This window comes from Rissa tridactyla, chromosome 1 (genome assembly GCF_028500815.1).
Source record: "Rissa tridactyla isolate bRisTri1 chromosome 1, bRisTri1.patW.cur.20221130, whole genome shotgun sequence".
NCBI lineage: Eukaryota > Metazoa > Chordata > Aves > Charadriiformes > Laridae > Rissa > Rissa tridactyla.
In genome coordinates this window covers 44,458,412-44,485,714 of record NC_071466.1, presented here as the reverse complement: position 1 = coordinate 44,485,714, position 27,303 = coordinate 44,458,412, and positions in this window count along the sequence as shown.

Below are 27,303 nucleotides of genomic sequence, written 5' to 3'. Positions count from 1 at the left end.
TTAAAAAACCCCAACAAACCCAAAACTCTTACCCTCTTGAGAGTAATTTATCAGATATTTATAAATATCTGATAAATAAGTTCATTTAATAACTCATTCAAATATAAGGAAATTATTGGGGGGGAGGGGAGTAAAAAAATAGTGGTTTTCCTGTATTTGATACTAACTTATTACTTGTTGCATAGACGCATTCCATTTTATTGAATTCACAAGAAAACTTTGAATTTTATTGGAAATCCTGCAAAATTATCCATCTTTAAAGCCACTGGTATGTGTACAGTGCTTCTGGGTTTGTAAGCAGATGTAGAAGGAAAATGAAACAATTTCTGAACACATTGCTGAATTAACAACATTAACAGAGAAATATCATCTTAGACTGAGTTCAAATGGTAAGATGGCCATGAAGTGTTGTCCATAAAATTAAGCAAAAATAAGTACAAACTGTGATGGATTTGACCCTCAAATAGACAAATATTGCACAACAGGAAAGTAATAGTAATAGTGATCAATTATTTCAGAGTAACAGTTTTGTCTGATTTGTAAAATATATAAATGGTAAAACAACGAGGAAACCGCATTTGGACAATGTGAGCTTTTGTAGGGAAACAGAGTTGCAGCATAGACATATGTGGTTCATTTACCGAAGGATTTCTGAATAACCTTGCAAATGACAACACACAGTCCACTGAAAAATTATAGCAGCTCTCCAGCTGTTTAATTTGGGATATGATAAATGGCATGCTGTTTGGATTTCTTTACAACTAGAAAGGATGAGATTCAAAATCAAGCTGAATATCTGTCTGCTCTTTCTTTAATTTCACAGTAGGGTTATCAGAGACTATTCAGTCTGGACTAATTGAAGAAAAGTCCAGTTCTGTTGGAAATAGGTATTTGTGAAGGAATGTTTCATTTCAACCAGGAAGACAAATTGTTCTTTGTCTCATACTTGAAATAATCACAGTAACACCTCTACAGAAAGGAGGTAATATGTTAGAATACTTATTTAAGTGTGATAGTGTGCTAAGTTATCCCTATGAAGCTTAACACGTTCATTCAACAGGAACTTCATGAAAGACATTCCTTACCAACTGCTGTGCAATGACAGCACTAATAAACAAATGGAGGACATAGTAAAATGAAGTCATGGCTTACAGTAAACAAAAACATTTTTACATTCTTAGGAATGGCAAACAGTTCTGCGTATCTTTTGTTTCATAATTTTATATCGGTATCTAGTAATCATGATGATATTTTACAAAAGCCTAGATGTAACCCATATCTCTTATCAGTTAACATCAAGAAAGACACATACTTTCACCCTCCATAGAGTTAGATGAGGTTATTTATGGGTATTGAGATGGAAAATTGGGTGATGTTTTATGCTATTTTCAGATCTATTTCAAAAATTCTGAAATTCTTACCAAACTAACAGAAAGCCATTTTCACAGGAATGCATCTCTGCTTGAAATGGCATGTTCACAGCAGTAAACGAATACACAGAGTAGCACAAAATAATAGGGATCTGTTATTTATCTCCATTTTTCATATTTTTGTGATCTTATAAGGGAGTACAAGATAATTAAACTCTAACTCCTTGATCCTGACTGCAACAGAGCGTAAAACTGAAGAAAGGGTTTCTTCCAGAACTAACAATTATGACATAAAGAAAGTGCAAGATTTCAGGAAAAATCTTATCTGCTCAATTAGGGCAGGTCATACTATATTGCTGCAGCTGCTGGAATAAGCATTAACACAAAAGATCTATTTCACATGCTCAGAAATCAGATGGCTTCATTGCTTTAACTTGGCTGAGAAATAATAAAAACCAACTGCCAAGTGCAGCAGCAATCACAGGTGCACATCTGGGTCTTACTCAAATCTCAATTATACCTGTGTAAATTAAAAATAACTTGATTGAGGTCATTACATTTAGAGCAATTTAAAACCAATGTAAGGTTAGAATTAGAACAGTCATTTAAAAAAAAAAATGTATCTAGTAAGAGCATTATCTTGCATAGATTTTTTTCTAGTCTTCTTGACTCGTTTCCTAAACCGTAAAGTTATATTTGTGTAACATTTATTAAATGCTAAGTCATGGTATAGTGTACATTAAATTCTTTTGTTTGAAGCTCTCCAATCCTAAATCAGCTAGAAGACAACGTATGCTTGGCTGCTCCTTTAAAAGAGATTTTGGTATTCCACAGCTCAAAATTATATAAATGGTAATTTCAACTCTAGACGAGACCTGCAATGAAAAGGCATGCTAGAGGTCAGATATAAATACCTGAGCCAGCAATAAATAGAATGTTTCTTTTCACCTGAAAAAGTATGTTTATATTACACCTGTATTTTGACCCCTCACTTGAACACCATTCATTCAGTTCAAAAAACTGCCCTTAATGAGTGTCACGCGTTGGCAAGTCTGCACCCGTTCCCGTATCAATATAGCCATGAGAGTCCTATCAGCTTACAAAACATGTGGAAGAATGATGCAGTTGTCTATATTTCAAAATATCCTTGCTCTTTGGTGTACAGTTATTTTGTATAATTATAACTATTTATATTGATTGAGCTCTCCAATAACTGAAGATTTAACTCTTAATAAAAACTCTGCACACTTTTAGAGAGAGCGTCCACCATCCTTGTAGCCATCATCCCCAAATTTTTTTGGATCCTTTCAAGTGATGTGTCCTGACTTAGTCTTTCAAGATATCCACACAGACTACACTCAAACGCAATAAAATTAAACTCCCCTCTTATCTTCCACTCCTTTGCTTACTCTAAATCAGTCAAACAGTTGATTAGTGCATTATTGAAGTATAACTACAATAACAGTTGCAGTACAGTTGAATATGAATTGTAGTTAGATACCTTACAAAGGCTATATCTCATCCCTCAGGCTGGGGATTACAAGGGTAGAGATTCTTTCTATTCATAACACTTCATAAATGATTCAGGACATTGCTTAGTATTTTAGAAATAGAGAAAGAGTCCTATCTTTCAAAAGCATAAGGTTACTAGCCAGTTCCAGGAAGACAAATTCTGTTTTTTTAATATGAATTGAAGAGTAGCCATGTGGCTTTCATTCAAGCTTCACCAATTGATTGTTATCTTTTCTGGAGTTAAACTGCTTGCTATAATTAATGCTGCCCCCAGGTAATTGTAAGTTTTACAAATAGCATTTACTCAGCATGTCATCACAGGGTCTCACTGGCCATGATAGCAGCATGGGGTCACATTAATACAGATTAAATGTTCTTGAAAAAATTCTTCAGTATAAAATTTATCTCTCCAGCTATTTTGTCTTCCAAATAAGTCTGTTGTAGAAATAGGAAAAAAGAAAACCCCCACCAAATGCAAATAATGTTTGTCATCTTCCAATTGTCTTGAATTTCCAAAGTGCTATTCATACCTATTCTTGTCTTTATTTTATGTGGATCAGGCTTCATCTTTCAAGTGCTTTAAAGTTATAATACGTTTTTTCAATGCAGTGTTTAAAGTGCCTGCAAGAGTACACCATATTTAAATGGCTGCTCACACAGTCAAAACACTTGTTCAACCATCATCTTGGTTTCAACAGTATGCGTTTCACTATTCTTTCCAGTCCACCACATGTCATCTCAGACAGAGCAATATAAAATTAACAATACCAACATTTAATTTGCTCTTTTTACTGTACCTGAAAGCACAAAGATAGGCTAAAGCATCTTGTTTTCATCCCAGTTACCAGATGAAGAATGAAGAGCTAGTGGATATGTCTACAGAGTTTTTGCGGCTTCCTGGAATAGCTGTAGAGGTTTGCCCAGGCCAAAAAGAACACAGTACACACCCAGTATATCTGATATCTATCTAGACACCGCTGAAGTCTATGAGGAGCTGTCACTATTGAAAGCTATAATTTCAACCGTGCACAACTTTTACTCCAGAGACAGCTAGTTGACTCTCTCAGAACAAAGAAAGCCCAGGAGCAAACCAACAGGAGTGTAATTTGCATAGTCAATGGACCAATGCCCTGGAGCAAAACTGGGAAAGAAACTATATGGACGCAGTCACTTCTTAACCCTGTGTCTTCATGTCATATCCTTGGATATTTAAGACCTTGGAATTTAAGACAACATTTAAGATGCCTGCTAAAAATTATGAGCTAACTGATACACAAAGTCACACACATTCTAATTCAGTCACACAAAGTCAGTGACTGAATTAGAATGAGAAATCTGGTAGGTCTTAAGGAGCTTCAGTTACTTTGACTAATTGGTTGGAAAATTAGTAACTCTTTTGGAGGCTGAAGGGCTGAAGAATCTGTTTTCCCGAGAGCTGAGGACAATCACACGCCTCCTCAAAATACAACATGTAGATAACATCTCATGTTTTCATTCACAGAAATATACAGAACTATGAATGTTTTTCTAGATATAAGTGCCTGTATAACATAATATTCATAAATATTTCTACTGCTGGGGAGTGAAGGAGAAAATACATATTACTGAAAGATTCAGACACAAGAAATGCATGACAAAATCACCTACATAGAATAGACTATAGAACAAGTTAAGACTGATTATCTCATTTCCAGTATTCAATACAACGTCTACATAACCTCATTTACCACCCTTACAATTTTATGTCTATTATGTTCTCAAGTGTGCTGCAAGAACATCCTCATAATCTAATTTAGTACTGCTAAACATCACTTCTTTAAAAATTAGCAGCTGCCCTGCTTAGTTATTTTTATGTAAGTGGGATTTTGCACTGTTGATAATCACTACACGCCAGCAAAAAAAGGGACATTAAAACCATAGCAGTCATGTAGGCATCATTTCAGTAATGACTCATGCCATTGCTCTGGTGTTCTGACCTCACTGTGCCTCCCTAGATCAAGTCTGGCATTATGACACTGATATCTTTAACGCTAACAGCCCTCTTGAGACCAATTGAGGCAGCTTGAGATGATCTCAGAATATTCAACATCCAGGTCTTGAATAGCTTCTGATACATGAGGAGGATACTTGCGACAGTCAAACACTCTCCTTCAAAGTGAGCTCTAAGTCTCAGATGTGGTTAAAGAGCGAAAAAGGCAGGTAGGAGTCAGAAAAGCTTGAGCCTTCTTTGTATGACACTTGGCCTGGTTAATGTTAGGAAATATGTTATGGGCCAATAGAGCAGTCACTCACAAATTCACAATGCTCTGATTTTTTTGTATTCTTCCTATGAGGTTAGGATAGCTTTTGCAGTTGTGTTAGTTCAACTTTAAAAAAAAAAAAAAAGAAAAAGACTGGTGCCATTTAGGACATACATAGGTTATTCATTGCATTGGTGGAGAGACAGAAAATAGAAGTTTTTCAACCTTCTTTTTATGTAGCTCGAAGCCTTGACCAAAATGAAAGCTGCAGCGTACTTGTCCTTGATCTAACAATGAAGCCATTAGAATTGAAATATAGAACTTAAAGCAGGATAAAATCAAGAGTTTGGGGTTTTTTTGCAGGCAGATAAAAAGGTACGGAGTAAATAGCAGAAGGCTGAAAAAGATTTTGTCTCAGAGTCAGATATTCAACAGTTTTACAAATTTTATGCTAAATGAAACAAAAATGGGACACAGGGGAGAATTCATTGGTACTCTGCTGTAGAATATTCTTAGCTCATGGTTTTTAGAAGTGCCAAGAGGTTAGTACAGGCCTTTCCACTGGTTAGCTCTCTAAAACTTTGAATTATCTTATCACAATAATAAACTAAAGCTCAGTTTAAGTACTCCTATGGGAATAGATGTCTGAAAAGATTATTATGGGTTTTGAAGACAGTGACCTCTTGGCCATCCATTCGAATCTAATTTTGCTAAGTAATAGCAATAAACTGTTACAATCCAATGAATATTTAATAGCATAAATAAAATTACATGTGTATTGTTATTTTTGATTAATGATCTAAGACTGATTCTCCTTGATTCTTGAAAAAAAAATTATATATCCATATTACCATTTATATGCAAATACATTTTAAAAGATAGGTCTATTACATTCTAAATTACACGTAATAAAGGACTGCTTTAGAAGACATGAAGGCAAAGAGAGGGTGATACACTAAAGAGCAATGTGTGTCTTATTTCCTTTATACACCAATGTTTTATAAACAAGTGCTGTGAGCCCTCTGCAACTGAATAGTAAAGTTGTAATCATGAACTCCTGCCTCTCCTGAAATTCTTTGAGACAGTGTTGTGGTTTAACCCCAGCTGGCAGCTAGGACTACACAGCCACTCGCGCAGTTCTCCCCTTTTCCCCAGAAGTGGAAGGAGAAGAGTGAGAAAAGGAAAGGAAAGGAAAAGGAAAAAAAACCTTGTGGGTTGAGATAAAGACAGCTTAATAGAACAATAAGAGAAAATGAAAATGAAAATAGTAATAATAGTAATAATGACAAAAATCACTGTCACCACTTGGTGAATTGGTACCTTCCTGAGCAGTTGTCGTGAGCACCTGCCCCCCCATCTAACCCCTTTTATATACTGAGCATGACGTCTATGGTACCGAATATTCCATTGGCCATTCCATCATTCTGTCCAGGTTCCTTCTCAGCTTCTACGGGAGCTGAAAAACATCCTTGAAAAATATAAACACCTGGCAACAACTAAAAAATATGGATTATTGTCATTCCTTTCATATCAAATCTGAAGCACAGCAGCCACTAGAAAGAAAATTCACTCTGTCCCAGCTGAAACCAGGAAGATAGCTAAAAGGTACATCCTAGGAAGAAGTCTTTTGACAGAAAGAGAGAAAAAGACAGCTGCTTATTCTCTCTTCACACCTACTCAGCCAACTGAAAAAAAAAAAAAATTAAACCCAGTGAATATACATATCATGTAGGCCATAATTAATTGAAGGTCCGGTCTTGAGGAGGTTGTCTTGAGGATCAAGGGTTCCAGCTACTATATCACTGTCCTTTTTAAATCGTATTGTGTCTTAGATGAGAGTGACTAAGAAATCATGTGTCTATAAGGGCTGGCTGGTTGTCCAAAAGATGTTTGTGTAACAAAACAAAGCCAATGAATGTGATTCTCAGAAACCTGAGTACATCAAAGTTTTCCAGATGTTTCAAATCAGCTGAATCCCAAGATCACTCCCTAGCACTTCTTTAGTATTTTATTTGCATAAGCAGAAGAGGCTTGGGGATTTGCTCATACTGGTCACAAACAGAAAGAATACAATAGTGCCTCTTTTTTTAGAGGTCGCTTGATACACAAGTAGGTGGGCAAATTAGCAAAACTACAGTCTTCGTAGCAATTTTTGAGAAAGCAGAATCATAGAACCTCAAGTGCTACAGCATACTGACAGTGAAGTATTGAACAGCAGTGCATGAAATGGCATCCTGCACTGGGGTTTACCACACATCCAGTGCTGTTGTACTCAGCCTTATTACCTCTTGTGTTTAAATCTGTAAGACACGAAGCATTCTCATAGTTGGGCAGCAATTTCATCTTAGTTTTACATTTATTTATCTCTCTACAAGTTCTTGAGTAGCAGGACATTATTGACTTTACTGCAACATGAGATACATCAGAAAAAGATTATTTTTTTCAGAAACTTCTAGATTTTATTTCAGGTCTATTATAGGTGATGATTTCTGCCTAATGAATGTGTTCCGTTTTTTCAGGCAGTAAGACATATAGAGGTAGCCTGAAAAACAATTAAAAAGATGTAACTATTTACCTGAAAACTGAGTTAAAATACAGATTAAAAATTAATGTTTGAAGTGGAACCTAAGTGGATTTTTATGTGCCTGTGGCCAAAAACCATGAAAAATATTGAAATCTCTGTACAAGGCATTTCATAATGGCTAGGTGGTCACTGTTTTTTCAAAAATAGTTAAATGCTGCTCTAGAAGTTGGAACTGGAAATCCAGGATCTATCCAGTCTGTACATTTAGAGTGGAAATCTATATGTTTATACTGGAAGATTTGAAATTCAGGAATGAATCCCAGAAATTGGCAGTAAGCAGCTTACGGTCAGTTTTAGCTCACAATTTCCCTCTAGAATTAAAGTGAAGCTTTTTATACCTAACACTGAGAACAGATTTATTTTCTTTGTTTGAACACAATAGAACACAGTTGTTTAAATAATCCATGACATTTAGAACCAGCTATGATGAAACATTGTTTTTTAACATTCATGTGTTACTATGAACAAGTTAAGGTATGTCTGCAATGCAGTCAGAGCAGAAAGTCAGGTGTACTGTAAAAACCTCCCAGGCAGCTGCTCTACTACCATGGAGCCTGCAAAGATACATTTTCTGTATTACAGCAGACAGGTATCCTTAGTTCTCTGCTCATCACAACAGTTCTAAAGGGTTAAGGTTCACTAAGTTTTGAACAATTATGTAATGCTATGCAATACTATAAAAACATTTAAAAACACAATTTAGAAATCAAGTCTTTTAATTCTTTGTTAGAATTTGTATCTCAGCTTTATTGGACAGTGTTGCACAGTAGTGCTCTGGGGTTACTGACATAGCCATAGAATTCCAGCATTTATTTTTACCATGAAGTATCCTTTCTTCTCTGCTATGGTAGGCATGCTGGGGATCAAAACAGTTTTACTGTCAACTTCCCTTACACCTTAATTTCTTCCCAGGTATATTTCCAATAAAAAGAACCTAATTTTCTTTTTTGGTTTAGCTATAGCCCAGAAGCTATGGCTTCTCCAGGACTGCCTGGAGTCTCCAGCCACACTCTTTTACCGTCACTTCTCAGATCAAAACACCATTTGTGCAGAAATTACCTGTCTCTATGCAATAAAATAAATCCATTGTGTTTCCCAACGATATGCAACAAGTGATGAATATCATGCAGCAGTCAGAGGAAATGGTATTTTTCAAGAAACTATACACTGTGCATAAACATGGGCTCTAGTTTTCTAAGGTCGTATGACAAGACCTGGATGCTGAATCAAGTTAGAAAATACCCAGCATCAGCCATCTCTCCAAAAATGTTTCTCTTTGTAGCTAAATGAAAAGTTTATTTTCTAGATAGTTGCTTCTTTAAGTTTATCTATAAGCGTGAGTACCTTGTTTTCTTCTTTGTTTCTCCATGGTTTTGCATTTTTCCTATGGTTTAATAACAATAAAGTGTATGAAGTAATTATACTTTTTTCTCTCTGATATCTAGATTAAAACAATATGTCCTCTTTAAACTCTACTTCAGTGTATGGCCAACTTTCCCAGAATCTTCATCTGCACTGCATATGCAGTGGTGCTTGGTTTTGGTTTTCTTATCTTGAAGTCAAGTGAGTGACCATGTAGAACTTAATTATTTATGGCATAGTTCCCTGTAGAAATTAAAAATCGCAACTTCTTCTATATATTTCCTTATAGATTTATCTGGCATACTTAGGCTTTTGGACAAAATAATCACCTTAAGATACAAATAATTTTCAGGCCTCCTCTTTGTTACATATGCATATCTTTCACAGCACTAATGACGTTATTTCTGGCACCACAGTGTCTTTTGTATCAATTTAAAATAGTACAGTTGCCATGTGCTTTTCAGCCATTCCTTCATCATTATAACATCTTCTGGATAATTCTTCTGAACAAGTAGTACTTTATCCACTTTGTCAATAATGCACTTTCTGTTCTTATAATCTCTTATAGTCATGATCAGTTCCTCTGCTTTTCGCAAATGTTAGATATTGGCTTGGTCCTATGTCCTGCAGAGTTTTGGATGGACTTCGGCTTTGATTTTCCCATATCTTTCTGTTTCAATATCATTCTGTGTAGTATACTCTCCAACAGTTCAAGAATCCTATCCTTTCTCCATCACATTCAGTCTTATTTGGGTAATTTCCTTTGCTTAACAAATTCTGTTTATTTTTTTACCTCCAGTTTGTTTTCACCGAGGTTTTTTAATGTTTTTTTTAGTGATATTTTTTATTATTTTTATTTTTATTTCTGTTTCATAATAGGAGATTCCAATTACTCTGCTAAATTGCAAGATGAAATCTCATCCATAGATGCATTACAAATTTCTCGCTGCTTTTATTTTAATAAACTCTATTAAAAGCATCTTTCCATCTATTTTATATAAAGTGCTGTACTTCTCATTTCTCTAATAGTTATATAGTTAGCCTCCTCTGCTTGAATTAACTAAGCAGTACTAAAATCAGGTAATGCTTCAGAAATAGCTGCTTTAGAAATCAGACTGCCTCTAAATGTCGTCTTTTCTGCTGTCAAACATTTATTACACTTTTCAAGTGAAGTTTAAATCTTCCATATTTCCAAATACTTTTAAGTCTAGTGAAGTTTTTCATGACTACAGTCTTCTTTTGCAGTTCTCATGTCATTTTTTTTGGTGCTGTGTATTTCTCAATAGCACTGAAAAGTGAAGTGTCTTAAGAAAGGTGGGGTACCTTGAGTCACACCAGCTTTTTAACTGATCATCATTGTGAGGCATGGCCCATTGCATCTTAAAACATCGAGTGACAATTAAAGAATATTATTCCATGGTATCCTAGTTTAGGCACATACTTTAACAACTACCTCACCAAAATTTTAGTTATTTGGCTGCATAGAGGCCCATGGGGTATATCTAACATAAAGTTCTGTGTTGAGTCAACAGAGGGACTACTTTAAAGACAAGCAGAAAGACATACAGTCCATCCAAATAAGGTGCCTGACTTTTTTTTTGTTGAATGTATAAGGAAACGGCAAATTCATTTCAAAAAGAAACTCATTTTATTAGGTCAAGTATCTAGTTCTTTCTACTAGAAGGAAATCATAGAAAATTACTCTCCAGCTTCTTGTAACTCAGTCCATCTAACCCTCTTCACTAAAAGAGTGGAGAAAAACACTTTTTGCCTAATAATCTACTAGTTTGAGCATTCACTCAGAGAGGTTGCTCTGAGAGGACTTAGCCATTTCTATAAAGGCAAAGGTGGGTTGCAACCGCAATTACAGAGTATTGCTCCTCTTCTCTCTAGTTAACTTCAGGCCACTGTGAAGACAAGCATGCAAGCACCATACGACCAACCAGAGGAGAGAGCCTGAGTTCATACATCTGAGTGCAAAAAAAAGACTGATGGTCTCAAATTTGCTCTCAGAACCACCGCCCCCTTTTTTTTTTCTTTTAAGGGCCATCTAATTGTAGTTTGAAATTAAATTTTACAATTGGATGAAAAATTCCAATCTCAGCAGAAACACATCTCAAACATATGTTCACAAACAAAATTAATTACACAGGGCATTTTCAGAATGATTAAAACTAGATACTCAAATAGATGTCTAATGAATTAAAGTACTCACTGTGTTAAGCAGTCCCCTAAGATATGTGGACTAGATTTCTCCTTGTATTTTAAGTGGCTTTTAGGGAGGCCAGATTCTATGTCTACCATTATCTGCAGGTAAATACTCCATTTCTTTTATTTTCTTGACCTTGCAAATTTCCTATAGCAATAAGTTCCATACAGTTTATGAAAAGTATTTATTTTAATCATTTTTGAATATGCTATCCTTAATTTCATTAAATGTCTTCACTGTTCTAGTGTTTGGAGATAGAAATCATATTTTTATAACTTTGCCTTCCATTAGTTTAATCTCATTTTAAATGAGAACTTTTTCATGATTGTGATCATTCTTATCATGATGCAGTACATTTAATGCGTATTGTACTCTCCAGTCTTCACTAATGTGACATACTTTATGAGAGTCACAGCACAGCTTTGCTGCAGGAGTAATTTACTACTATTCCTCTGTACACTGTGTACAGGTCTATAGCACTAAAATTAACATATGTAATCTCTTAATGTAAAAACTGTATTTTTTTATATGAAGATTCTGTATCTATATAAACACATGTGGATATATGTGCATAGTTCTACACTGCTGAACAAAAGAGAAACAGAGCTCAAAACTCAGTCCTCATGCTAAGTGTCACATACTAATTTGTGTCCACAGTCCTTAAGAACGATGCCCTTTAGAGAAGATTTATCTTTGAGTAAATTAGTTGAAAAGCCTGAAAGCAAAAGTCACAGATGCAGCTAACTATTAAGCAGCATGGGTAATCAGGGTACAGTGATTTCCTTGACACTCTCTTGTTTGCAATGCAATTATACGCAGATTAATAAAAAATAATGTCTAAAGAGTGCCACTCATTTTTGAGTAATCCTAACTCAGCTGGAGTGAGTCTTCATGGAACCCTGCTAAGAGTGACTCAAACAGAGTATGTGATAATGTCACATTAAAAGGTTTATCAGGGACAGTGGACTCTGCCATTATTTAAAAATTGGGAGGAGTTTCACAAATCTCTCGTTCTGATCTGTCTTGTTCTTATTTTCTCAAAGTCACTGGAGCTAGGTTTATCCTGGGCAATTTTAACTGGCCAACAGTTAGCTTGAAAATAGCTAACAACAGTAGGAACATTGCCTTCAAAAACTTGTCCTTTGCTTCAGAGGCCTGTTTACAAAGTGTCTATAAATGTATATAGAAAACACCTAGTGAAGATATGACCACACAGTTCCTTGCTCAAATATTAATTTAGAAATTGTTAAGAATTAATAAAAATAATCTTTTTCTGCCAATCAACCAACTTAAACATTCTCTTCATTTATGAAGACTTGGGAGGAACCAGCAAATGGTGCAGGGGCTAACAGTGTTGTTTCTCTCCCTTTTGTTCTGTAGTGTGACATCTGCTACATTTGACTATCTGCAAGTCATAACACTTTTTACCACTTCTGCATAATGTTTTTGGAACAATATGAAACATCATTAGTGTATTTCAGTTCCCAACATTATTGTCTCATGTTGCTTTATTACCATAATAAACTTGTGAATCATAGTAACTAACACAGTAGGGCTCCCGTAGTGAATTCATTTTCATAACCTCTTTTGTTATCATAAAGGCAATCCAGAAAATTGTAAAGTCAGCAGTTCTATACAGCTTATTAATAAAGCACATTACAGGGATGCATTAAAGCCTCAACAGCTGTATTATAATGAAACGTTCTACTTATAATTACAATTATGCTAACACTTAATAATAATTGTGCCTCTGTGTCTGTAGCTCATTTGCTCAATAGGAGATTGGGTCTTGTCAGAAGTAGCCATTCCCTCAGCAGGTGACCTGGTTGCAAACATAACAGTTTAAACAGGGCATGAAGTTAGTAATGGCATGAAAAGGCCAGATCTGCAGGTGGGGTTACCATCTGTGAGGAGGAAAATGTGAAATAATGAGATATATGGGCTTCTTTCTTTGTGGAGATCAGCTATCCAAGGGTGAAAAGAGGAGAAACAAAGATAATGGATGAGAGAGGGAACAAGGTAGGCAGGTGAAGAAATATCCTGACATGCAATGCACAGCTTGCTACCATTAACAATACGTAGAACTACAATGTCAAGAGTAAACAACTAGTTACATATGTCCCAGTAATACTACCAACTTTTCTTCTGAAGTACAAAATTAATTTGAGAAGACTTGGAGTTTCTTGCTGAATCCCAACTTTCTCTTCAAGGGTGACAGCAGGGATCTTGGAGATAGATAGACTATTGTCCATTACAGCTTCCTGGTCTCCAACAAGAAAAGCCACTGATACACTCTTACCTTAATCAAGAAACAGCAGCAGGAGTCAAGCTGCAAAGTTATTCTTATACTCTGGAGATATAGCTGTGTAGTCTGGAAACTCTTAAATTCCTATGGCACTAGCAGGTTCTTAACAAGCAGCCAGCACTTCTCCAGTATGAAAAGGAGTGCTTTGCATCCAAGAATTTAAAGGAATGGAGACAATTCAAGTTTGTATGCCTCATCATTACCACCCCTACCAAATTATGAGAAGCAGAGGTGGTGCATCATGAGATGTAGTTCCTATTGCTGTACCAGCCATTATCTAGATTAAGGCTGCATCTGCTTTTGGACTCATGGTGGAAAGATGAAGATTCCTACTTCCAGTAGGAGAATCTTTACGTGGGATTACGTTTTCCATGGGATTATCTTTTCCACAGTGTAACAAATAGGCTTATTGTGTTCACGGAAGGTCATTCACATCTTGTGGAAGAGTGACTGAGAGTCAGTGGAGCATTAACTACTGGTCTAATGGCGGGGGAAAAACACGTTCCTTCCATAGTGATTCTCCAAGGTATAGTAAAGTGTCATCTGGTGCATTTTTACCTTCTTAGTGTGAGTACACGGCATGGAAAGAGGAGCCTATCTCAAAGCAGAATGTATCCTTAGCAGAATCTTCCATGGGAGTTAAGGACTTGTTGGCAAGAGGCAGAAGGAAGAATGCAGTTTAGCCTGAAATACTGGTGAATCTCCGATTCGTGAAAGGAGGGCAATCTGACAGCTTGCATGTAATTCTCAGTTGCTTTAACAAAAAATAGAAATAATTAAGGAGGTGTTTTCTGTTCTTAACTTTATGTTCCTTCCTATCAAATTTTCTTGGAAAAAAGTAAGAGGATATAACCAGAGTGATGTGGGTTGGGAAAGATCTGAAAGAGCATAAGGAAGTAATGAAAGAGCTTAGGAGGTTTAAAGCACCTAATTTGAAGCATACAGGGGCTGGATCACTGAAACAACATCAGGCATATAACTTGAGGTCACAGTTGTGCATCAGAGATGTGGAAACAAGAGTAGTCATCTGCTTTGGCTTATACATCTTTCCTCAGTTAGGATGAATGTTCCTTTGGAGGTATTTATCCCTCTCCTTGGCAAGGCTTATACAACTAGTTTAAACTAATGTTTAAATGTCTAGGAGTACATGAAATGAATCTCACACCAGGCAAATTGTTGAAAGATGATATAAGAATTAGTCTCTAGAAGAAAAATGCATGCAAAGTGGCCTTCAGATACTGAAAGGGCAGAAACAGGGCCACACAGACCATATATTGACCCAATATTGATTCTTATCTCAACCTTTCAATGAGATGCTGAATTAAATAATATGAATGTCCTAATGCCAGTCCATGTTGGCCTAAAATAAGTGCCATAATGCCTCAAGTGTATCCATTTTTAGTGAAATATTCAGAGCTAGAGAGATCTAAGGTCTTTATTTAGTGAAGCAACTTAGGCACCTTTAAAGGATGAATCTATACTCCTACATGATGTTCCCACCTAGAACTAGAGTTGTGAAGACACAGTTGGTGATCCCTCAGAATTACTCTTAGATGCTGTTCAATTAAGCCCACAGTATGCCTTTCTTAGGATATATGAATATCACGATTCAAAAAAGCATGCTGGTGATATGTTTCTTTGATAGAACTTTTTGAGTCCATCAAAAATTACTGTCAAGTATTTTAATTTTTGTAAAGGATGGATATAGCGTAAGTGTCACACACCCATGTTGCTTTCAGTAGAAAATGTTTCTAAGGACAGATTCTATGTGACAATCAATAAGTTGCTAAAGAGTTGAGTAAATCAGTGTACTTTAGATGGAATGAGTGTTCACTGTACTCTTGTTTACTTATAGGGACATAACCTAGAAAAAAAACTTTTTCAACTGTTCTCTGGAAAGAGCTATCTGGACTTAACAAAAATGGAATGAGAGAATAAATTACCTCCTGTGGAGAACTGAATAATGGGGTTTGTGCACAGAGAAAAGTTTTCAAAATGTGGTCCCTCTAAAAAGATGAATACAATTGTATTTTTATTTCTTACCAAATTGTTCTTCTTTTTATTACTTACATTCTTATCCCATTAGACATTTGTATTAAAAAATTAACTAGTAGACTGATTTCAGATATTCATTTACTATATAATATCTGTCTTCACAAACTATCCCACCTACTTCTGTGAAGTTTTTCATATAGCAATTTGCTATTTCATCTAATTTAGGAAGACCATTGGGAAAAAAAAAAGCAAAAACAGAAACAAACCATACTTATTAAAATCAGATATTCTTTTCAAAAGACACCAGAAACCACAATTACAAATACACATTAGTAGAGCATACACATTAGTATATTTTTAATTTTATCAGTCAAATTATTTTTGTAACCAGTAGGATAATATACATGTGACATTATAGATTCATAGAATATCTCCAGTTGGAAGGGACCCATAAGGATCGGTCCTCACAGGATTACCTAAAACTAAACCATATGACTAAGAGCACTGTCTAGATGTTTCTTGAACTCCTAACAGGCTTGGTGCCTTGACCACTTCCCAGGGGAGGCTGTTCCAGCGACCGACTACCTTATTGGTGGAGAACCTTTTCCTAATGTCCAATGCGAACTTCCCCTGATGCAGGTTCATTCCACTTCCTCATGTCCTATCAATGGTTATCAGAGACAGGCGATCAACACCTCTCCCTCTGCTGCCTGCCTTTACGAAATTATAGACTGTGATGTGGTCATCCCTCAGCCTTCTCTTCTCCAAGCTGAACAAGCCAAGTGACCTTAGCCACTCCTCATAAGTCTCTCTCTCGAGACTTTTCACCATCTTGGTCACCCTCCTCTGGACACACTCGAATAGTTTGATGTCGCTCTTATTTTGATGCACCCTAAACTGCACACAGTATTCAAGGTGGGGCAGCACTGGTGCAGTGTAGAGTGGGACAATCACCTTCCTCGAGTAGCAAGCCATGTGCTTGATGCACTCCAGGACACGGCTGGTCCTTTTTGTTGCCAGGGCACACTGTTGACTCATATTCAACTCGTCATCAACCCAAACCCCCAGATCTGTTTCTGCGGAGCTGCTCTCCAGCCTCTCATCTCCCAGTTTGTACATATAACTAGGATTACCTCATCCCAGGTGGAGAATCTGGCATTTGTTCTTGTTAAATTTCATACTGTTGGTGATTGCCCAGCTCTCTAGTCTATCCAGATTTCTCTGTAAAGCCTCACTACCCGCGAGGGAGTCCACCACAGCTCCTCCTAGTTTAGTATCATCAGCAAACATACTTAATATACACTTGACTCCTGCATCCAGATAATTTAAAAAATATTAAAGACCACTGGCCCTAAAATTGAGCCCTGGGGAACCCCACAGGTGACTAGCTATCAGCCTGATGTAACCCCATTTACTATAACTTTTTGAGCCCAACCCGTGAGACAATTGCTCACCCAATGTAGCATGGGCTTGTCTAGTTTCATGCTGGACATTTTGTCCAGAAGGACAGAGTGAAAGACAGTGTATGTTAGAGACATTGATACATCTAATATTGAAATGTAGTATTGGAATATATGTTCTATATTTTCTTCATCTTGAGTATTTACATTAATGAATTAGTGAAGCATGGGAACAGATCTGAGTAGGATTACATGAAATCTCGCTTGCTATGATTAAATTTAGTCTAGACAGGAAATAACCCTGTCATACGAATGCCTTCCATCTGATCATAATAATTTATCTTCAGGTTTGAATGATTAAGCCTGATTTACCAAAGCTGTAAATCAATTGTCTTCTTTTGATTTTCAGATATTAGGCAACTGTACTTGCAGATACATATAACATTATAGGGGTTTATTTATGGATTTATGGACAATACAATATTTAAATACATCCTTCAGTTTTTTAGATTTAGACTGGCTTGCTTTATATAAAAGCCTTCTCTGAAATGTGCTAGTGTTCAGTTTTGATTGTTCACTCAGTAGATTTAGTATTCAAGAAAACATTTTCTTATTAGCTAGACTGCTTAGGGTATTGTAATTCCATAGCAGAACTCCCAATATTACTACATCATTGTTCATACATTATTATTGATTATACAATTTAGGGTCAGTATATGGCCCTTATGTTTTAAATCTTCAAAATACATTGCCAAGCATTTCACTGTTATGATTCACACTTCTGCAATATGGTCAACTGCTCTCTATTACTTGAGTCCATCAAAACTTAATATATTTTTATCCAGAATCGGTAATGGGCTCTTCTGCCATTGCTTGAAGAAATGGAAAATTGTTAGCCCAATAAATAGATTCTAGAATATTTTATAGCTGAAAACATCTGTCACTATATTCTAAAAGGTTTCCTTTAATATTTAATCATCTCTTCATGACAGTTAAAAATATTGTAAAAAAAAAAAAAAAAGTAATACAAGGGAAACAGTATATGCATTCCACTGCCCAGCTTTAATATCGAAAATTAAAACAGATTCTAGGGAAATTATCTGTCAAATTCTACTGAATTTCAGGTTAAATCATCCCATTACTTAAAATTCTTGGCAGGAACTGATGTGTCCTCATATTGCATAGAAACTTCACCCAGAGTCATCCAAACATCTTGTGTTTACCTTTTGGAATAATATATTGCTCAGCACACATAAAGACATGAATGTGTGTGGGGGTGAAAAAAATAGTATTTTAAATGTGTAAGTCACTAAATAATTTATAAGAATGTTTTCTAGCTCTTGATTTTTGTTTCCCTTTTTTTAGTAATTCATTCTTAAAGAATATCTATGTTCTTCCTATGTCACTAGAGACACCGTTATATTTTCTTCTTAACAACTGTTGAAATTGCTCTCATTTGTTTCCTCCTTTCACAGCTTGGAAGGAAAGTTGAGTAATTAACACCAGCTAATTTTGTAAATGAATATACATATTTTAAATTCAACTAGCATATTACAGCTATATTGCTGGGTTATGTATTACATTAGTAGAAACTTGAAAATTAGTTTCTTGTATGTAGACAAACTGTCACCATACAAAACAAAAGAATCAGGAAAAACTGTGAAGTGCATAAAGAGATACCATTTTTCCTCCATGTATCTTATAAATGCAAACAAGATATGACCTATAGAAGTAAATTTTGGTCACAAGACCACCAATGGTGGTATGGCATAGATGAAAGATGAACTAAAAGTAATCAACATTCTTTGTAAAATAGTTTTGAGTCAGCAATATTTTACTACAGTTTGAAGGAATTATAGTGTCTACAAATTAAATGCTTTCAGTAATAAAATCTTCCAATAGTAATTTTTATCATAATTTTAATGAATTGAAATTGACGTTTCATTTGCAATATGAGAGGAAAGTCACATTTTACAACATAGCTTATCACTGATATGTTTCCTAACTTTCTCATAATTCCAGAATAGTAAAATACATTAAGATTTTTAGTAGTAATAATATATGTTTATCAGTACTATTTTAAAAACATATATATTATGTAAGGTTCACTTTCATGGATTCTGTTTTAAAATAGTGTCTTATACAAAGAACATGGCTCTATAAAAGAACTATGATTTGATTGGTCAAGGGTTCTTGATAACATATTTTTAACTTTCTTATATATAAACTGTAGCATATTCAAAAGTCTTCAACTAAATATATTTAACCATGCAACATTGCAATGACATCACTTATACACATTTTGCAAATACTCTGGACAAAATTATAGAAAGTTGACGTGTAAGAAACATATTCATAACATCCCAGAATACATATAAAAAATATTGAAATGTCATAATGACAGGTTTTATCTCTTTAGATATTCAAGATTTTCTGCACAGTGACTGAAAACAGAAACACCAAAATTTGATAGTTCTTTCGATCATTTAACAAAAAATATGCCTATTTTTCAAGTATCACAAGTTTCTCTTAACATTCAGCAGAAGCGTAGGTAAACTCATAATAGCATTACATGATATGAATATATTACAATTATTATATTAACAGCCACTCTTGATTCAAAATTGAGGTTTTCCACTTCAGTGACAATATGAATCCTAATAAAATATGCATACTTAAATATGTAAGGCCTAAAGAGCAATTTAACACTACTACAATGCAGTTACTTAATCTCTTACTTTTCTGTGTTATGTAGATGTTCAAGAGACTTCAGAAATGTACCTTCTAAGTAGATTTACTGTCGTAATAAATGACCAGGTTAATAGCAATTCTGTTTTACGCTTTTTAAAGTGGCTTGTCTGACTCACAGCACACTGTTCTCACAGCTTCTGAATTTTAATATTTTATACTAAAAAAGAAACTTTCATCAAAAAGTAAATACACACAGATTGTTATTTATAGCAGTTTCGTATTAATTCTTCAACTTAATCAATGAGTATTAAAACTGGAAGTGGCAAAACAAGTTTGCACTTCTTTCTCCTTCCAAAACAGAAACAGTAAATCATAACCACGCATAATTTCTGCTGTTATATATTGTAAAGGTTATGTTTATACTATGAGCTGTGAATTAGATTAATGAGTTTTCTCAGCACCATAAACCTCCTCCACCAAAACAGGAGCTAAATTGCAATAAATCACTGTTTATGTTCACATATTTATGGGACAGCAAAGATTTAGAGTTCCTCTATAGGGAAAACTACCCCAACAGAAGCAGAAAAAAATTACAGCTTCTGTATTGTAAGGTGGATGAACAGGGGTAAAAGCATGAACATTGTTTTCACTTCACTATAATAATGCCAGTAATTTATTAAAAGCAATTGCTAGAGCAAAGCTTTTTGCCAATGCTTCAAAGTGACAATGCACCAACCCAGTATGTTTTCTCCTTCTGTGCCACTGAAGATCAAAACTATTAAATTATACATCTTTTTACATTACGCTTCCAACAAATATTTATTTTTTGTCAAAAAATTATTAGTGATGGTATAAGTGAGCTGTATTCTTTATATACTGCGTACATTAAAAACTCCTTACAGGAGCTTGAACAGTATTATTTACTTCCACATATTTACATTGGTGATTTCCAACTACTGTGGCTGTGATTTCTAAATGTATTTCCCATAGAAAAGTACTGAACTTTCTGCATTTTCTTTCATCAGTCTTTCTTTCTACATTTTCTTTCATCAAACACCCATAAAATTTTCTGTTATCTGTCCAAAAGAACAATCTTATTAAGTCCTCTTTAATTATACAACTAAAAAAATAAAATGGTTTTTAAAAAATAAAACCTCATATATTTTCATGGGAATCTTATGCAAATACACCCACTTTCCGATGTCTATTGTAATATTTTCTTTGTATGGAGAAACACCTGAAATTACAATAAGAATATTTTGTGGAGCTACTACTTTTTAGTTATTTCAACACCTTCAAACAGTGGAGCAGTGTTCACTCCCCTGACCAGGCATAAATGCCAGCAATTAAAGGCAGTTAGCAGCCACTACTTTAACACGAATATTTGCAGACAAGTTTTCAAAACAACGAAGAAGGGGGGCATTCTTATCACACCATGCAATGTTAAACTGGGGAACCGATTTTTATAGAATGTAGCAGATGGCAAAAACTTGTATGTAATACAAAAGTCATCATATAAGTTCAAAAAAGAAAAACATGCATGAATAGGAAGCTTTGTTAATGGAAGTGATATTTTGTGCTTCCTACACTACAGCTTTGTGTTCCAACACTCTTCTCTAAAGCATCTATTATTTGCTATCAACGGAGAGGAAGTATGAAACTGCATGATCCTTAATTTAACCGTCGTATGGTTCTTAACCATACAATGGTTCTTATGGTTCTTACCTTACATCATTACGCAATTGTTCTTAACCATACAATGGTTCTTATGGTTCTTACTTTACATCGTTATGCAATTGCAATGTCTTCTTCATTTGCTAACCTGCAGGCACCAATCTGCTGCCACCTCATCTGAGAAACAGTAAAATGGTGGTAGGTACTGAGTTTTATGTATATAAAGTTTTTACGTATATATAAAAGCAGGAAAGTGAATACAAGATCTTTCCTACAAATAAAATCATTCATTTTAAAGTGAAGCAATTTGTTAATAAAAAGTAAGGTTTTGAACGAAAAACTGTTTAGTTTGGATTTATATGCAAAAGGTGGCACACAAAGACACATGACCCTGCAAAGGTGGATTTCAATTTCAAAGCTTTGAGAACCACTGTATGCATGGAAACATGTTACGCCATAGATATTATTCCAGGTTTGTAACTTCTTAGGGACCAGCCGTGTCTTTTAAAGAAAATAAATGCCAAACCATTAAAGTCTATGTTTTTTTAAGAAGAAAATCATTCTGTTGCCTAGTGTGGTACATTTTTGTTCCTCTTCTCCCTTGAACCTCCTCAGTAAGTTTACATATCATACTCTGGTTATTTAAAATGATTGTAAAATGTCACTTGTTTATAGTCAATTAAGAGAGATAAGACCTTCTAGAAAACAGTCAATCTGATCTCTGCTGATTGTACACTTCAGGATGCCATACCCATGTCCTACAAGTGCTTATTTCTTGTCACTGGTTGTGAAGGGAGTGTACACTATGTCAGACATAGTTTTCTTCATTGGGTCAGTCTATGTGTAGTCAGGTAAAGACTCCCACCTGAGGAACAGTAACTCTTTAATACAAAATGAAGAAGTACAAGTGTTTCTTTTGACATGTATAGGGCTGAAATTAACGACATCTACTTTAGAAACAGAATGGTATGCTAGGTAGTCTTATTCAGTCTGAAATTAACAAAAAAACAACCAAACAAAAAATTTCCCCAATTAATCAACAGTCCCAAATGTTCTTACTCAGGTCACTAACTCAGAGTAGTGTCTAGCACATTTAAATTTATGGCTACAGAAAAAGTCAGATAAAATATTCTAATGAGATTTAATTCCTTAGGCACACTACAATAAGGCATCTAATTGCAATATTCAGCTACTCAGTTCATCCCTCTTACTGGGAAAAAAGAGTTTACTGCTAAGACCTTGCACATCAGAAGAAACAGAAGGAACAGCAGAATATTTTCAATTCAATAATTAATTATCCTGTTGATCTGACACAACAGGATCTTTCTAAAGGACTGATACTTCTTATCAGTGTTTAAGTGAATTTTCTCCTTGGTGATACTATCTGCCATGCTAAAAAGCCACGTACACAATTTGAGGTACACAAATTATAGTTCTCCATTCATACTGGGTAAACCACGCTTCTTGAGTAGAGACCAACCTTACATTTTAAATGTATATCATATTGACAAAATGTTGCCACAGATGTCATAATTTCTATTCTACATCTAGTGTTCCCACGTGCAACAATGCGTGGGAAATTCAATTTTTATCAACATAGCTGGCAAATTCTGGAAACATCCAGCTCCTTGTGGCTTAATTAAGATACTTCTTAGTCATCTGGATATGCAATTACTCATCTCTGCAGTTTTTCTGTACGAGTTAACCACACAGAATCTTTTGAGTTTTTAGCATATAAAGGCTTGCAAGTGTATCTATCTCATTAAAAGTAAAATTCCAGGAATATTTATAGACTTATCAAATTTCCAAGCTGTGTTTTTCCCCTGGAATGAGCAATTGGTTATTGTATTCTCTCTCCCCAGAAGAAGCCCAGAGTAACCTAGACTTTTCCAAATTCTTTATATTTCTTAAGTGGTTTGTGCATGAATGCTGACCTAATACATAACAGTTTGGTTAAATAAAAAAGAAACCTAAAATCCAGTAGCACTGTAACTGTAATGGCTGGTTTTTGAGATAAAAATCTTTTGTCTTTCTCCAAGTAAAATAGAAATTTCATTTTCATTATGTTGTATAAGAAAGCAGCAGTTTCTTCCATGATAAAGAAAAAAAGAAAAATATACTAAAAGCAGGGAATGCAAAATGTAAAAGCTCTGTTTGGGGACTAAAATTCATTTAAGTTCCGTAACATCTCTTGATGTTTTGCTTTCCTTCATCTGCTAATCCCTCTGCTAAAGCTGCTATATTAGGTACATCTAGTAAAATCATGTTAGACTTGCACCAGCATAACAAGTCCACATTTTACAGAGTTAAAGTCACATGCAGAAGTGTTGAAATAGTCAGTCATTACATTTCCATAGCAGCAAGAATAAATTTTTTGGAAACAGAGATATATAGATATCTATAGTTGATAAAACTTGTGTCATTTCAACATAACTTAAGATCATTACACTATTTTTCCTACTTTTCTGCCCGTTGGAAAGCATTATGCTCAGAAAATACTCTGCTTCTATTTCTCATGAGGAAATAAAGAACTTTACAAGACAAAAGTTTCTTCCTTAATGTTTTTTGTGTTTGCAAGAGTATGCCGGTTGCTCTCTGGAGAACTAGGTTGTTTCTTAGATAATGGAAAATCACATACAATTTAAATGTCCAGATTGTTTAACCAGATAACTCAGGTATCACACTAAAACCTAGATATTATGTGACATATGTTATTATGATTTATGGACAATCATTTGTGACTTGCTGTAGTCTGAATTGTAATGTCCTGACAGGTAAATAGGAGGAAGGATAAGCAGTCACAGGATGGCATTGCACATACAGAATAGAAATTTCCATCTAAATGATAGTGACCATTCTCTACCTATCCTTTACTAGGCAAAAAAAAAAGGTAAGGGAACTGTGTAAGGTACTCTCCAGAGAGCTACAATTCATTATGAAATTATTGATTGTTGATATTTTATTGGATTTCCAAAAAGGAAACTATCTTTTTTTTTTTTTTTGCAATTCTGTTTATAGTTATTTACTATTTTGTGAATTAGAACTGTTAAGTCATGCATTAGCTTGAACTTGATTATAATATTTCTTTCTGCAGTAAAATCTATAAATCTTGTGTTTATACCACAATTCTCTTTGTGAATCCTAGAAGAGGAAAGCAGTTTACAATGTGCATGATATAAAAGGTGATCACGGCTGCCTCAGTGCTGCAGTCATCTTTGGCCAAGTGAGGAGCTTTGTGACATTGATTGTTACCAACAATGGCTATGGCTTTTGAGTAGAATCAGTTCCCATAACTTTTCATTTTCTTCTAGTAAAACTTTTGGAAACAGCAACACTTAGGGCCTATGTAAAATGCTATGAGGGCACTAGATCATCTTTCAGCTGGTACTTTTACTTTCACAACAGATATAATCCCTAGAGGATCACTATTTTGCTATTTTTAATTAACTGAATCATCTAGCTACTTGACAGAAACATTTTTGACATATTTATGAGTTCTGGAAGCTAGAGGATTTTCTCTCTTTTTCGCCCCACAACTAAGACACTTCCTAACTAAGTCGTTCTGGATTGCCTGTTTTCCCATGGGGCGCGCTCTTCAGGGGTTATTCAGGTCTTCTGTTATGTTACTCCCTTTATTTACCATAGATTTCTTCTGGACAAGGAATTATTAGACAATCTGGCCTATGGTTAGACTGTAACAAGCATGATTAATTTACTGTAATGATTAACTTACTATAGCCTTCAATTTACTGTAACTATCTGAAAGAATAGACTTCTCATCTAAGTTATTTTAGTCTCTTAGGGGAAGCAGAGATAAATAAACATGTAAAGAAAGTTAACTTATCCCCTCTTAAAATAGGTTCTTAAGTTGGAAAATGCATCATCTAGGTAGCCTATCTTTCACTGTTAACCAACTACAGCAGAAACCAAGAAAAGTACCTTAGAGTAAATACTTTGGAGCTTTCTATGGAGTGCTATTTATACACCTCAGGATCCTGTTCCAATAAGCTTCTTGTAAGTATAAACCTAAAACAAAATATTAACCCAGTCTTGGTCTGAAACTCTTTATGCTTGGATAGAGATATTTCTTTAATTTAATTATGAAGTAACTTGCTATTTGTTTTCTGTAGTGGAGACAGTGGCATTTTAACAACATGGTTCTTCAGTGCAACAAATCTAACCCAGTAACACATGCATAATCCACAGTTCCTAACTTGACAATTGACAAATTCTTAAAACTCAGCCCACATAAACCAGTAACATTTCTGGTTCCCTGGAAGATGAAGTGACAATACAGAGGGGATTCTAAGACTCTTCTCATTCTTCAGCACAGATTTTGTTCTGCCTTATATTTTCGTAGACAGCAAAATGGCATGAATAATACAGACACTAGATTTGGCATTTCAAGTAGTTTGTCCCTGGCTTTTCTTAGCTGTGGGACTCGTTTTAAAAAAGCAGATCAGATGACAGAGAAAGTAAAATACAAAGAGCATGAAATAATTGTCCAAACCCTCCAGACTTAAATTACAAATGATGCTAAAGAGACAGAAAATACCTATATGAAAGGAGAATCTTAACTGTGACCTAGTTGGTTTTATTAGAGTTAATTAGGTCAGTGGAGCTGACCTAATTTTTTTAATTAATAAAGTGATTCCAAAGGAACACATGAAAATACTGCCAGACTTTCATAAACCAGTCGGGATAATTACATTGTAGACATTACAAAAACAGAGTGTAACCACTAATTTTTCATTTGAATAACTAGGTTCTTACACAACAGTTTTAAATTATGCTGTAGTGTAGCTACAATGTAAGTGATACTTCTTATGGAGTTTATGTAAATATAAACCAGCAAGTATGAATTTTTTTCTCCCACAAATTCTCTAGTCAGTACTATTTGGGAAAAGTTTAAAAGCATATACCTTCTTTATACCTTTCCTATATAGTTCCAAATAGAAAATACAGATAGTTTTAGCAACTAGAGGACATTATCAAAACTGTGGGTAAATTTCCCAGAAGTTTTTTCTAATAATGTCTTACAATTAGTATAGTTATTCCTTATACTTAGTTTCTCTGCTTCCTAATAATTAGAGGACATCTTAATTGGTTTTGAATATTATAAATAAATCAGCAAGGTTCTTCCCTGGGGGGGGGGGGGGGGGAAAGTAGACCTGGTGAACTGTTTTATATTCCCAAAGGAATTTTGAACTCATTTAGGTTAAGTTACTACTAAGATTAAACACCTTTTTTTTTTTTTTTTAATATGCCTTACAATTTGAAAATTAGTTGTAAAGAAACTAAAATGGGGAAAACTAACAGGGAAAAAAGTTTGATAACATGAGTAAGAATGTTCATATTATACTATAACATCAGATCATTCCTTTAGAGGAAATTTTGAAAAAATGAAAATGGCCAAGTAATCATAAATCACCTTTTATTAGCACTAGATCTAAAGCCAGTTCATTCCTGGCTTCACCTGGTCCATCTCTGTTCAGTCTAGTAACGTCCATTGCAAGTTCTTACACAGTATGTAAAAGATGACACTTTGTTGTATGGTCTCCCTGCACAGGAGAAGTGATATAATCCTGATTCTGCAATGCCTTATGCAGGCTCATCATCTGGAACTCCAAATTTAGAAGTTTCTGACCCTGATCTCTCAAATCCCATCACAAAAAACTTCTTTTGAAGTCCAGGAATTTTAAGTACAGAATCTGAAACTTAGATACATGCAAACTGTTACATTCATTACAATAATATTTACAAATATCTCATTTCTGTACGTCCTAAGATTTGTCCTGCACTTTACCTCTGGAGAGATAACTATCTTCAGAAAGTTATACAAGATATTGCCTGTGATATTTCTGTAAGACAGAGTCCAGAAGTCAAGCACTGTAAATTGACAGATGATTCACATATTCACAGCTCTTAAGATTGCTCTGGCATCCACTGAGGAAAACAAAG